Source organism: Pyxicephalus adspersus, chromosome 1, assembly GCF_032062135.1.
Source record: "Pyxicephalus adspersus chromosome 1, UCB_Pads_2.0, whole genome shotgun sequence".
NCBI lineage: Eukaryota > Metazoa > Chordata > Amphibia > Anura > Pyxicephalidae > Pyxicephalus > Pyxicephalus adspersus.
In genome coordinates, this window is record NC_092858.1 from 18439434 (window position 1) to 18453738 (window position 14305).

A 14305-nucleotide genomic window follows, 5' to 3' on the forward strand; every position below is an offset into this window, starting at 1 on the left:
GCTCAGCCTGCTCATGCCATCTTCTTTCTTTTCTGGCCTCCCCAATATTTGCAACAGTGGCCAATCTCACTGAGACTTCACCTAGCAGTGTTTTGAAAATGTAAATAGCCCGTCGCCAATCTTGTTTATCTCACGTGTGTGAAAGCTTGGTTACATTTGTGAAATGCATACCAATAATGTGGCACCAAATGTTGCAGAAGATCAGGCGCTTTTGACAGCCCCCTGTGCAGTCCACTGGTGTATGTGTATGTGATATAGGTATCACAAGGGCCTGTGGGATTACCTATCAAACGTTATCACTAAACTATTTCACAAAAATAATAATAAAAGCATTAAAGAAGATATCAAAAAAAAAAAAAATGAATAATTTTTAATTAGTATTCCTATCACCCAAAATCACGTTAACAAAATAGATTTTTGTGACAGCTTTACAAAGTTTATTACCTAGAAGTCCTTTAAATTGGGACTAAAGTAAAAACCAAAAAAAAATCACTTACCTTTAGATCTGCAGACGTACCTTTACGTCTTCTATACAGTCCCGCTTTATCCCGATTCCCTGCTTCGCCCTGTCTCTTAGGAAGCCATCTTTTTCCTTCTTTTTGTGTTTTTTGGCTACGTAACTAGACCACTGCACAGGTCCGAGATCAGGTGGTGTAGCCTGCTGTATTTCTAAAAAGAAGTCAGATCTCACTGTGCATGCGTGAAATTGGCACCTCTTTTTTTCAATGACTGATAAGCTCCTTCTGCGCATGCCTGGTCTTCGGCAAATTCGCCCTAAGCCGCCCGGGATTTGTGAAATCGCATTCAGTCTTTACCGCCGGGGCAGTAAAAACAGAAGGGAAGGGGCTTAGCCTTTTTTTCTTTAAAAAAAATTAATGAAAAGAAAAATCAAAACATATTTTTACTTCATATAGAAGGGTTATCCAACCTTTTGCTTTGACATGACGAACTTTGTCAGCCGGCTGTCCCTTCATTTAGCCATTCGACCGCCTAGGATAGAACTGATTAGCAGCCCATTGGCCAACTGAAGGATCTTACATAGCAGCATACCAACACTGCTGCTCAGCTGCCAATCTCCATAAACAGTACGACATAATGCCAAACATAATAAAAAATAGATTTGGGGTTTACCTAAATAGATTCATGGATGGAAAGATTTGGAGAGAGATGGAAGGATTCATTCATTGGCAGATGAATCTGTCCAAATTGGCTGATAAATGTATTGCAAAATTGGAAAATAGAAAATAAAGGGCAAAACTGGCCTTCTTTGGGCTATTTTGTTGCACATGTACAAATAATAATTGAATAACATATATTAGCATTAGAATGTAGTCATGTTGTATCTGAATCAACACAATTTTCTTGGGGCAGGTCCATTTTAGTTCAAAACATTGTTTTCTTCCATGGCATCTGATACATGAAATACCATGAGGAAACTGCAGTTAACGTGACTTAAATCAGATTATATCACATTTATCCCGTCATTACTTGATCTAGTCTCTGTGGTGTAAAGCTTTATTTTTCCCAGCATGTTCAAATATTGGAATTACAAAATGCTGGGTCATCATTGCCAACCAAACCACATGGCTTCTATTAGTGCACAGAATGCAAGGCCTCTGGGTCTGGCACAAATTAAAAGTTCACTTTTGAATGGAACACAACTAAAAAGATGTTCTCTGGTAAATATTTTATCAATCACAGTATGATCTGCACTGTTTATTTACTTGAATGACCTTGGCAATAGCGTGCCGGAAGAACCAAAATAGCTCTGAATAAAAGCTCAGAATATGTCACTGAATATTTACAGATGCATAGGAACAAATCTATTGTGGTGAATTGTGTGTTCTGCATAATGCTTCGGGTGAACAATTCCACAATGAATCATTGCAAACAACATCTACAGTATATGCTAAAGGGTTGTAGGTTGGCTAACAATTATCTGGCAAATACAATAATTTTATATGAAAATTTTTTATTTAAAGAGCCCAACCTTATTTTGGCTGGTGCTGCACACAGAAGCATGTCGGTGTTGTGGGATTCGAAGAACCAGCAACAGGTAACACTGATAACACTGTTTGAGATTTCAGTGCAGCAGAGGCCCTGGGGTTGATTTACTAAAGGAATATAGGCTGTTCAATTGGCAATGTGAATGATTTCCTATTCAAAGCTTATTAAATGAGAAGTAGCTCAAGACGTCAACCATCCAATCATGTGCAAACAAAATCCTGTTTTTTAGATTTACTTTGCCCTTCCACTTATTTATTAAATAAAATGTTCTTTTTAAAGAGATAATTAAGGTTGCAAAGTGAACAGCTTTCATTATTATTATTACTTGTATTTTTATAGCACCTACATATTAAAGTGGAAGTAAACCCAAAACAATAAAATCACACAATTACACTTTATCCCGCAGATCAGTCTATTGGTCGGGAGACTTCTTCCATCGGGTCCCGCGTCGTCCCGATATCTTTGGCCTGGCACAAAGGGAGAGTCCAGCACTGACATCTTCTTCTCTTTTCTCCCGGGTTCTTCTTCCTGCTTCCCCCGATCTTGCACTGTGCAGGCGCAAGGTCAGGTGACGTAGATTGGGAAAAAACGTGCCAATCTTACTGCGCCTGCGTGAGATTGACAATTTTTTTTTCTATTGATGAAAGGGCCTCTTTCTCGGACATGCACAGAAGGAGCAGCCTAATTCTAAGTTTAGGTATGCTTTAAGCAGCGCTTTACAAAGTCCATAGCCATATTACTAACTGTCCATAAAAAAGGGCTCACAATCTTATTCCTTTAGTAAAATCAACCCCACTCTGTTGTCAACCTAATGGATAAGATTTTTATTTTCATTCATTATTGATTCATTATGCATCTACCTTTTTTTCCAGTGGTGTTCCTTCCATAAGTTGTGGTGGTGCAAGTTAATTACTTATATATAATATGACTGTAGGTCCTATCTATACCACATCCCGAAAATATATTAAACATCCACCAATTACATTAATGGGACTTTTAAGGTACATAAAATCTCACTTAAAACTTTATTACAAAATATTAATATTTATATATATAAAACCATACATTAAATTTAACATGTGTTCCTCCACTTGTTTTGCACAAGTGCTTCATCAGGAGAACCAACGTTCAATGCATCTACAATTGAACAGACCTCTATATTAGCCAATGTTCAATATCTATTACATATACAAATATAGCCAAATGAACCAACATAAACCTATACCTTATTGAACACAAATCACCCCATATTCATTCCTGGTGACAGCCATGTAGGAATATTCAATGCCATAAATTAGAGATAGAGCAGATGTGAAACTTCCAGAAACTGTCAGCAAGAAACATCATATGGAGATCACCACTTAGATCATACATGTATAAATATGTTCACCAGCAACCCTAGGAAAAATGTATGAACATTGGTACAGTCACATTGATTTACAATGATGCACCATATATCTCATCATTGTCTAAATAATTCATTGCAAAATAATGCAGGATAGTCTACACATGTTCTATCCAGACAGTATGGCCCAATCCGCATTAAAGGCAGCAAACCTTTTCCCTCTGATGCCTCCTTTAAAATACCTATAAAGTCCGCAAACAGTGTGACATGCGTCATGTGACGTCATAAAATCATTCAAGTTAGTTACTTATTTTTATTGGATCACTATCAAAGTTCCTTAGAAGCAAGTATTAACACAATATTATGGATAGATAAATGGATAAAACTTGATCAAATATTTGCAGACTTGTGCTAAGTATATAAGCTTTATTTTCTTATTTTGCTCAAGCATACTCAATTCAAATTACTTTATCTTCTTGATACCCAATACTTCAATTACAAATTTTACCTGCAGATTAAACTTTGCTTTGGGGTGCAACCTTAAAACTGTGCCAGTGTGCAGTATGTTTCTAAATAACCTGCAAATACAAGAACACTAATACCCCGGTCCCAACCGCCATGGAAAGTATATCTTACCCCCTATATCTAATTATGTCAGCAGCAGATATTTGATAGAAAATTAAACTGATTGACAGATATTTTGGTCAAATTTGACTTTACCTGAATCCAAACAGCAACATTACCCTTAGTATTATCAAACTTCTATGTCTAGGAAAAACATGGCTATTCCCTTGTGCTAAAATGTTATATTTCTCAGATTCAGTACTCTACCATGGCTGCTAACTTGCTTGAAATTGTACAGGCTAAGACATTATTTCATTCATTTTTATTTTATGGTTATATATACTTTATACTTTTTTCCATTTATTAATGACTAAAACAGAGGCCCAGTAAAAAATTCTGCTAAGATGATTACACAGGTAATTTATGTATTCCTTGTGTGTCTGTGATTGGTGGAAGCAGATTTCATACTGCATGCATTTATTTTGTATTTTAGATATTATAGCATGTTCTATCACTTATATTATATGTGCATAATAAACTTCAGTCATACTGCCACCTGCTGTCTTAAAAAGTTCCAACAGTCACATAATAGAGAAATCTGCATATATCATACACTAGACTATCACATAATTGCCCCAACTATTGCCAATCCCAGGATAGTCCTACGCTCCTAAGTTTAGACTTGAGTAAATCTTCTGATTGTATCTCTGAAGAATGGTACCACAAATGGACACAAATCAATTATTCCAACTGAAAAAGAAGTGGTTAAAATTCTTCATTTTTATTTTCATAGTTTGTAGAGTGTGTAATATATATACATACTGAATAATAATAATAATATCAAATATTTTATTAAAAAGTGATCAAATAAAGGACAGAGTCATAGTATGAATATGTATAGAAATAAAGAAGTATGCATGACAAACTTATGGTAGGTAAATTAAAACATGTCTATGAGTAACATTCCCGTACCCTTCAGGTAACATGTGGGCCTCCGTGGCTACTATGGGCACCTAATGATCTTAACATTTTCTTTAACGTTTTGGAAGGGGCATGCATCTATTTATGCTGTCATATGAAATAAAAAAGTATGCATTTTCGTATGCAACTATTACATGTCTGAATTTATTATGGCATTTCCTTGTGCAGTAGAATTCAGGTCAACAGGCTTCCTCTGTTGTATTGTGAAGCTGTGCTGAACTCAGGATGGAATAGTTAAAAAAAATTGATCTTTTTGCAGGTAAAACAGCTCCCATTTACTGTATGTATTTCTGCTATCTATTTAGATGCATACCTGGAATTTGACTTCAATCAATTACAGTGTAATCAATAGCAACATAAAAAAAGAATGTTCACTTGTAAAATGTATTGCTCATAAAATAAAACCGATCCATTATACTCATATACAAATAAACCATAACTCATACAACCTTTGTTAAAATGCAGGCAAAAAACTTAATCCAATAATGGTTATTTTACAAATGTGTAGAACGTCCTCTCTACATTGAAATAGCTACTTTTGTTGGTTGGAGGAAATTTTTATTGGGTGGGTCATGTAGCGTATATTTGGTCATTAAGTTTGCTGCCATTACCTGTGCATGCTAATACTGATCTGAAATTTTACTTCTGGGTGGGACTGTAATTCTTTACCCAGGGCTGCCATCAGAAGTTTTTGGGCGCCATACTAGGTAAACTCTCTGGACCTCCCTCCTCCATGTCTAAAAGTTCTAGCATTGCAAAGATCAGGCTCTTTTGATCAGGACCCTGTAGAGAAGTACCCATTGTCCCCCCACTGATGGGGGTCCTAGCTGTACCCAATTCCACAAGGCAGGTAAACAGTCCAGGTAAATCAGCCCAACTGTGTACAGATTGTATGAAAGGCCCAGCCCTCTATTACTCATTTGCCAGGTTCACAATATGTCAGGTGACTATATATTGTAATACAATATACTGGTTTATTTTAGTTCTTTGAAATAAGATTGGTTTACCAGCAAATAAGGTGAAAATACTTTATCATGTATGAACAGCCCGTCACAAATCCCACATCCTCATAATGTAATCTCCTATTTTCGGTAAGAACAGATCGTACATGGCCTCCACAACCCACATGTGAATCTCAATACACAAAAGAAATATTTTTTCCACCTTCAAGACCCCAATGCATTTTAACAAAAGTTCTACACAGTGCTTAATTTTTTACCCAAGTTTTGGAAAAGCAAAAACGACATTATTCCAATTGTAATCTTCCTTTTCCAGTAATAGGCTGACAATTACCATTATTGTCATAAATTGTCTCCCTAGCATTGTTAAGAAATATTCATCTCATTCCACCATCATCATAACCCTCCCATCAGTAAATATAATTTTCTTTTAGATGTGTTCAGTAACTGTCCCATTCTAAAGAAATTCATACAGATGTGTGACAAATGTAATTTACTGATAAGTGAGCACAAGTGGATCAGGAGTGTGAAATTGGAATCTTATAGATAAAGAAGAGAGGCTTTAGAATCACATATAATTTACACATCGTCAAGACGAGCATTTCAAATGCAGCATTATAAATTGTGGTTCTGGTTTACCTGTTGATAAAATAAAGCAAGAAAAAAATGGTTTGATCATAAAAAAGAAGTTTATTTTTAATTCAAAGTGCAAATTTAAAAGTAAAAGTCTTATGATAAGAAAAACAAACATCATAAAAAAAATTTCCCTTTATTTCCAGAGGCAGATTAGACTAATGCCATGGCAAACATTAGGTGACAGTGTCATCACTGCTCTGTAGCCAGAGCTGTATCTCCCTTAAAGTGGACCTATCACTACATTTTTAGCATTTTATAAAATTTTATATAATGAAAAAATGTTGTTTTTTTAATATATATTTTTCAAACATTTTTTTTTTTTTTGAGGACCCCTCCGCCGCAGAAAAGGCAACTAAAGATAGATGAGTGTTCATAACCAGCGGGTAAGCAATATTATTACCTACACACGTATTAAACATGTACTTTGGTCATCTAAAGCCCACCTGCGAGAAAATTTTGGTAGTCTGCAGCTCTGGCTGGTGCGACCCGAGCAGAGTCAGGGGAAGGCCCTTCTGGGGGGACGCACCCGTCAGAGCCACGGACCATGTCCCCCATATGGATCCCAGGCTCCAGGAAGTGGGCGGGTTGTGACTCTAGACACAACCCGCCCACTCTTCTATCACAGGCTTTGATCTGTGAAGGGAAAGTGAGTGGGTTCTGGCATCATGACATCACTAAAGGGGAAGTTTCTTCCCCTTTGAGTGACACTTGGCTTCCTGCACATGCGCGGTCTGGAGCCAGTAAATTTAGTGGTCTGTCGGTCCGAAAAGGTTGGCGACCACTGATCTAAAGCAGTGTTTCTCAAGCAGGGTTCCTCCAGGGATTCCTAGGGGTTCCATTGAGCAATTCTTGACTCTCAAATCAGTTCAAGTGGCACCAATGATGTTTTCTTTCCACTGACCACCACACTAATGTTTTGTGAGCTGTAGATTTAATTATAGTAATTATATCAAGAATTCCCTGAGATCTTGAGGTTATTTCAAGGGTTCCCCTAGAGAAACACTGAACTAAAGCATATAAAGCCCTATTTAAAGTAAGGAACGGTAATAGAGATGCTATGGGACATGGCAGGCTCAGGGTACTATATATTTTAAAAATAGAGATGCAAATTGCAAACACAGATTCGCACTGCCCTGTTGGTTGGAGAGCAGATAGCGATTTTCAATGAAAATTAGCCCCTCGATGTGGTGAACTTTCCTTAAATGCACAACTAGAAGCAAAATTGTGTGTCCTTCTCTCGTACTACACAATACTATGCTGGGCATTCTCCTGTATTTTGATTTTCTTCTTTAAAGTCTGATACATTTGTAATTGCCATAGCAACAGAACTTTTTACATTTTTTGTTTTTAGCACATAAAATAATCACTTTCAGAGATGGCAGGCTGGTGACTGCAGAATGTCACATCCCTTAAGCACTGACTTAAAAAATCTCTGCGTTTAAACCATAATCCACTTCTGAAATACATAAAATTTAAATTAGTTATAGAAACCTAAGCAGACCACTTCGTGTTGTTTCAAACTGGGATCTGAAAACATACATAGTATGAAGCATCAAAAGAATACGCCGGTGAAGATTTGTGGGGGAAGAAGACTGCAGAACAGCAATTTTAAAAGCATTACTTGGTCTAGAATACTCTATGATTGGGCTTGGTAAAAGGGAAACAATAACAAGTTTTATTCAGTTTTATTTCATTCTTTTAAAAAAAAAAAAAAAAAAGCTTAAAAATGAATTCAGACTTTTTGTTTTTCATATTTTGTTTGAAATTGTTTTACAAATAAACTTTTAATATGGGATGCTTCCCTGAGACTCACATCAGAAAGCTCCTGGACATTTTGTGGCACGACTTAGTAGAGTTAGAAGTGTACCAATACATACTTTTCCCAGAGGGTTCTCTATTGATTTCAGACCTGGAGAATGTAGTAGCTAGTCAAAGGCACCATTGCCTTTGCCATCCAAGAACTTCCTGCAAACTTCATAAGGCTGGGTATTGTCCTGGACCTGGAGGAACTCATGCCCCACTGCACCACTGCACTACAATGGGTCTGAGAATTTCCTCTCGGTACCTAACAGCAGGGTACCAATAGAGTGCCGTTGGGCACTCCAAAGATTTGCCCCACCAAACCATCACTAATCCACTTCCAAACTGGTCATACTGGTTTATGTTGTAGGCAGCATAACATTACCTACAGCATACCCACATGCTTTCAAATCAATGCTCAGTGTGGACCTGCTTTCATCTATGTGGGGAACTGGATGCCAATGACAAACCTGCCATGTCTGAGGTTCTTTGGAAAATGCCAATTGGACTGGATGGTGTTTGAGCACATGTCCCACTACAGAATGTCACATGCCACCCTCACAGAGACAGTTTGATCAAAACCATGCACACAAGTAGCCTGCTTGTGGTCACCTTGATTGGCTCTGGCAGTGCTCCTCTTGTTCTTCTTCACACAAATATGCAAATATTGATCCTGGTGCTTGGTTGTTGCCATTATAAAGCCTGTCCAGCACCCCTTGTTTCGAGGTCAGTGTTCTGATATCTCCTCCACACTCTTAAATTTGTGCTGGAAGATACAGCAAACCTGTATAATGTAATTATGGGCTGTCCTGAAGAATCTGGAGTACTTGTGCAACCTTAATGGGCTGAGTGCATCACTTTACTGTACAGTACCAGTGGTATCAAGGGCACTAGAAAAAACGTATAAAAAATGGTCATGATCCATGGTAAAACCATTCCATCTTTGGGGGTTGGCTTGCTATTGCCCCTCCTGTCCACCAGTTGTTGTTTTTTTGACTAAAGCAGGTGAAATTGATTCACAATCACTTATTTGGATTAATTCACAATCACTGGACATATTCATATCCCATTAACTTGGTGTTATACTGTGTTGATTGAGCTTTCTCTTAATTTTTAAGTAGCGTATTTTCACAACTTAGTCTTTTTACAATGTTATTATCCTGTAAGCGTATTAGGTTTCTTTATTTTCATTTAATTGCCACTTAAAAGTTAAAACTGGTGATCCAGTTAGAGTGTACATACATAAAAAATGTACAAATGTATTTGCTTTTTTACTGTATTAATACATTCCATATGGTACATCACCATAGGAGTTCCCCTTATTTCTGACTTTTTTATTGGGGTCATCAAATCAAGACTGATGCATATAATGATTATTTGGAAGCTTGAAGACACCCTTGTGATTCATCTGCTATTCCAAACATAATAAAAAGATTTCATTTTTCATTTTATTTTAAAGGTTCCAATTGTTTGTTTTGGGTAGTTTTTGGATTTTATGCAAACATTTATAGCTATGTACACACCCATGCAGATATGTCTGGGCTCAAAGCAAGCTTAAATGTTCCTCTGTGTCCTGCATTGGATAAGGAGTGCAACATTCCCATTGCCATCTGCAGTCATTTCAGCTCCACACAATACAAAGCAAAGTAAATACATTCCTCAACCACTTAATGGTTATGGATCTTTGGGGCCATTTATAAGGACAGAAAAAAAAATCTAATTTGCTTACATTACCAGCTTTTCCATTGTATTCATCAAGCTGGCTTGCTTATGTTGCAGAGAACAAAAATACAATGAATCTGCAATGAATTTTTGGTAGAGGGGGTGTTCAGGTCCTTCAAGTAACACCCTAAGAATTCTGAGTGTTCCAAATTGTAAAGAAGAATCCCAGCAAAAAAGCAAAAGCATCTTCCCATAAAATGAGAGGTTCACAGCATTTACATGACTATACTGGAAGTATTGTTGTGTTACACTCAGCTTGTGTAGGAAATCCTGTATTACTACCCCTTGATCCATAACAGTGGAACATTACCTCCCAGTTTCCTTGTCGACATGCAGGCTTCTTAGGTAAAACTCCTAGTGCTGTACCCATGTCAGTATACAGTTGCCCTAGATCAGGCATGTCCAAAGCACGGCCCAGGGGCCAATTGCGACCCATGTTCGGATTTCCACCAGCCCGCAGCCTCTGTCATAAAATCAATAATATGCGGCCCACCAGCCCACCACCCACTGTTGACCACAGTATAAAATACACTTGTGCAAAAAGCTATTTTATATTTCATTAGAGTTGATGAACAGCCTTGCAATTATCGGCCTGCTACCCGGCAGGCATATTCAGCAGGACGGGAGTCCCCATGTGTGCACAGGGAATCCCCTACGCCATTATAGTCGGCGGGTGCTGTGCTGGACCTGCACGGACCGCGCCCACTCTAATTCCAGCCAACACTGGCACGGGACTCCATGCACAGGGAATCCCTCACGTCACCCTGGTGGGTGTGTGCTGTGCAGGACCCACACAGACCACGCCGACACTAACCCTTAATGTTAATGGTTCAAAGAATGTCAGGCTGAATGGTCGGCCCCCACACATTTTGACTCAAATCTGGCCTCTTTGCAAAAAGTTTGGACATCCCTGCCTTAGATAAATATTTTTGCTCATTTTAGGAAAAAAACTGACATGTGTACATCAGTCCCCCAAGTCATTCACCACCCCACAGCGAATGGATGAACAACCAATTGGGAACTTGATCATTGTGTATTTCTATGGAGGAGAACACAGTTGGGTGCCGTCCTTGCTCGTCCTTCCCACTTCTTCCTCCATTGGACTAAATGGTATTGTGCGTACAGCACTCATTCCTTCATCTGTCACTGGAAACGATCCTGAAAGTTTGTCTACAGCAACAATCCTCTCATATCCATTGGATGTCTGTATAAGGCTGAAACACTTTGCAAGAATATCTTATATTTTAAAGCAATAAACTGGATAGAACATGACCTCATATTTGGTAAAATGGTAGTTCACAACATGCCACATGCAATTATGGTACAAACTGTGGATGTGCATTGTGGTGCATTGGCCCTGATTTATTAAAGCTCTCCAAGGCTGGTGAGGATACACTTTTATCAGTGAAGCTGGGTGATCCTGGGTGCAAGCAAATAGCAAATGACTTTGAAGAAATCAATTCCAGATTTGCTGGATCACAGAGCTTTACTGATGAAAGTGTATCCTCACCAGCCTTGGAGAGCTTTCATAAATCAGGCCCACTGCAGGGCAAAGTTTTTTTTACTCCATTATAAATAGACTACCTTACACATTGCTATACACTGCATTTTGGTCTGAAAGAGCCCTAAACCAGCATTAAATAGGGACCAAGTCAACAAATTCATGTAAGTTTTAACACATTTCTCTCATTTAGAGCCCCATTTATTAAAGCTCTCCAAGAATGGAGAAGATAGACTATCATGGGAGAACCTGGAAGATCAAGGAAACCTAGAAGGATCTGGTCGAGGATTGAAAACATTTGTCATCAAAAAGCCAATGATTTTTAGGAGATCCATTTCCAGGTTTGCTGAATCACTCACATTCTTCAATGATAGTCTATCTTCTCCAGTCTTGGGAAGCTTTAGTAAATCAGACTCCTAAACATCTTTCACTTTTTGAAAATGTACAGCTTTGAATTAAAAGATTACCTTGTGATTCTTCAATGAACATTAGGGTATAGGGTGACAAAGCTGTATCCCTGTTTCCCAATTGTTCTCCTGTGTAGTCACCCAGTACACCAGGTTCTGGTGGAGACTACAAGGGGCCATTTCAGCAAAAAGTGTATAGGAATTATACAATGTAGGTACTATTAGAAAACCAAGAAGTCCCATGCGGGTTTGCAGTTGTACATGTATGTAGATAGGAAGTGGCTGCAATGCATGGCAATTATTTATGATGCACAATGTTTTTATAGTCATTCAGATATAGTTTTGATATGAGCAGCATGATGGCTCAGGGGTTAGCACCCTGGCCTTTGCAGCACGAGGTCCCTGGTCCAAAACGAGTAGAGAAACTCTGAAGAGAGAAACAATACCCCACAAACAAATACTTTCTGATTGGAGAAGAAAGCAGAATGAGCAAACAGATAAACACCTGTCTTCTATTTCTGGCTCAGGAAGGGAACAAGTTCTAGAAGTATTTGTATAATGGAATAGAAAATAAATTGGGTCATCAAACTGGCTGTACTGTATGGCAGGGCTGTGTAAATGTGAAGAATGAGTAAACAGAAATTTAAAGTTGATTGCCAGGTTAAACTGCTCTTTTATGTCTTTCATATCTATTTATAGCTCTTAATCTGCAGTTTATCTTGTTTGTCGTCTTTACAAATATAAGTATAAGGTGCATGGAGTTTGCATGTTCCCCCATGTTTGAGTGCGTTTCCTCCGGGTACTCCGGTTTCTTCTCACAAAACATGCCATTAGGTTAATTGACTTATCCCCAAAATTAACCTTAGACTGTGGAAATCACATATGACTATGGTGGGGGCATTACATTGTTAGCCCCTTCGAGGGACAGCTAGTAACTATGGACCTTGTAAAGTGCTGCGTAATATGTCAGCGCTATATAAAACCCAGTTAATAATAATAATACAAAGTAACGCTTTGTTCAGACTGATGGTGGGGTTACAGTGCAATTACTGCTTCCCTATGGCCTTGAAGCAATTCTTTGGGGGGATTCACCTGCAGACCATAGAGAACGAATGGGGGTGACAGTGTGTGGTTAGGTATTGCCCATTGCTATTTGCTGTACATTGTGCAGCAGTATGGGCAGACAAGTTAGTGGGAGCCACTTGGGCATTCTTATTCCCACACAATTATAAGCTTAGCCTAAGGTAGTACTGAATCTCTAGTAGATGAATAGTTGCCTGGCTGTCATGATAATCCAATAAATTCAGTGCTGCTACAAATCGTTGATCCAAGACAAGCTTTCCGATTAGGATCTTTGTCCTACTGTTGGATGCTTTGGGTCAGCAATTTATACCACAGAATAACCATGGCAGCCAATCACCTCTTATCTTCAAAAAGGGCTCAGCAATGTCAACTTTTGTATTTCTCTCACGTCTGCTTTCCTTCAATATTTTAAGACTCAGTGAAACACTTCAAATCCAAAGTGACATTGTATCTGGCTGATGGGCCCAACACCAGACTTACATTCCTTTGTGCTTCCTAAAAGCATTTTAAAACTCATCCTTTTGTTCAACATAACAAATATATTTTCTGTAGGTTTTGCGTGCAGCCTTTTGAGAGATGAACAGATTTTATATTAATTATTTAGAAATAATTCATGAACTGGATTTGCAATGCTCCAAGCAGCGGTTTGGAAATAGCATTGAGCAGTCAGATTTTCTTTTTTTTTGGAAAGTAGAGTTGTTGCTGCGCATAGTGTGATATATTAAAGATGAACTCCAATTGTGTGGCTAAAGCAGTGTTTCTCAATCAGGGTTCAGTGGGGTCCCTAGGGTTCCTCCAGGGGTTGCTGGGAGTTCCATGAGCAATGAGCTATTAGTGCCTCTCAGGTTGATTTAAGTGACACCAATTAACTTCTTGGTTATCTGTAAGGGTGACATTCTTCCCACTGTCCAGCAACAGGCACACTACTGTATTCCTTTGCTGTTGGAATGGTTATCAGCCTGGCTGTGCTTTGTACACAGGCTGTGTAAATCCCTAGACTGGATGGAAAAATTAAAATCCTTTGCCTATATATCTCCCCCAGGGGTGGACATAAGGAGGTGCAATGTGTGCAGCTGTACAAGGGCCCTGCACACTCCTCAGCCAACAGGGCCCCAATTCAGTTCAGCAGGGGAGCCCCAAGCCAGTTCTGCACAGGGCCCCACTATTGGCTATGTTCACCACTGAGATTCTCACCTGTGTATTTAGCTGTCTGGAGCTCAGCTTTACGCCAATAAAAGTATGAATTTTAAAATATCTGAAATTGAAATATTCTTTAATTTTCCTGAACTCTGTATTCCCT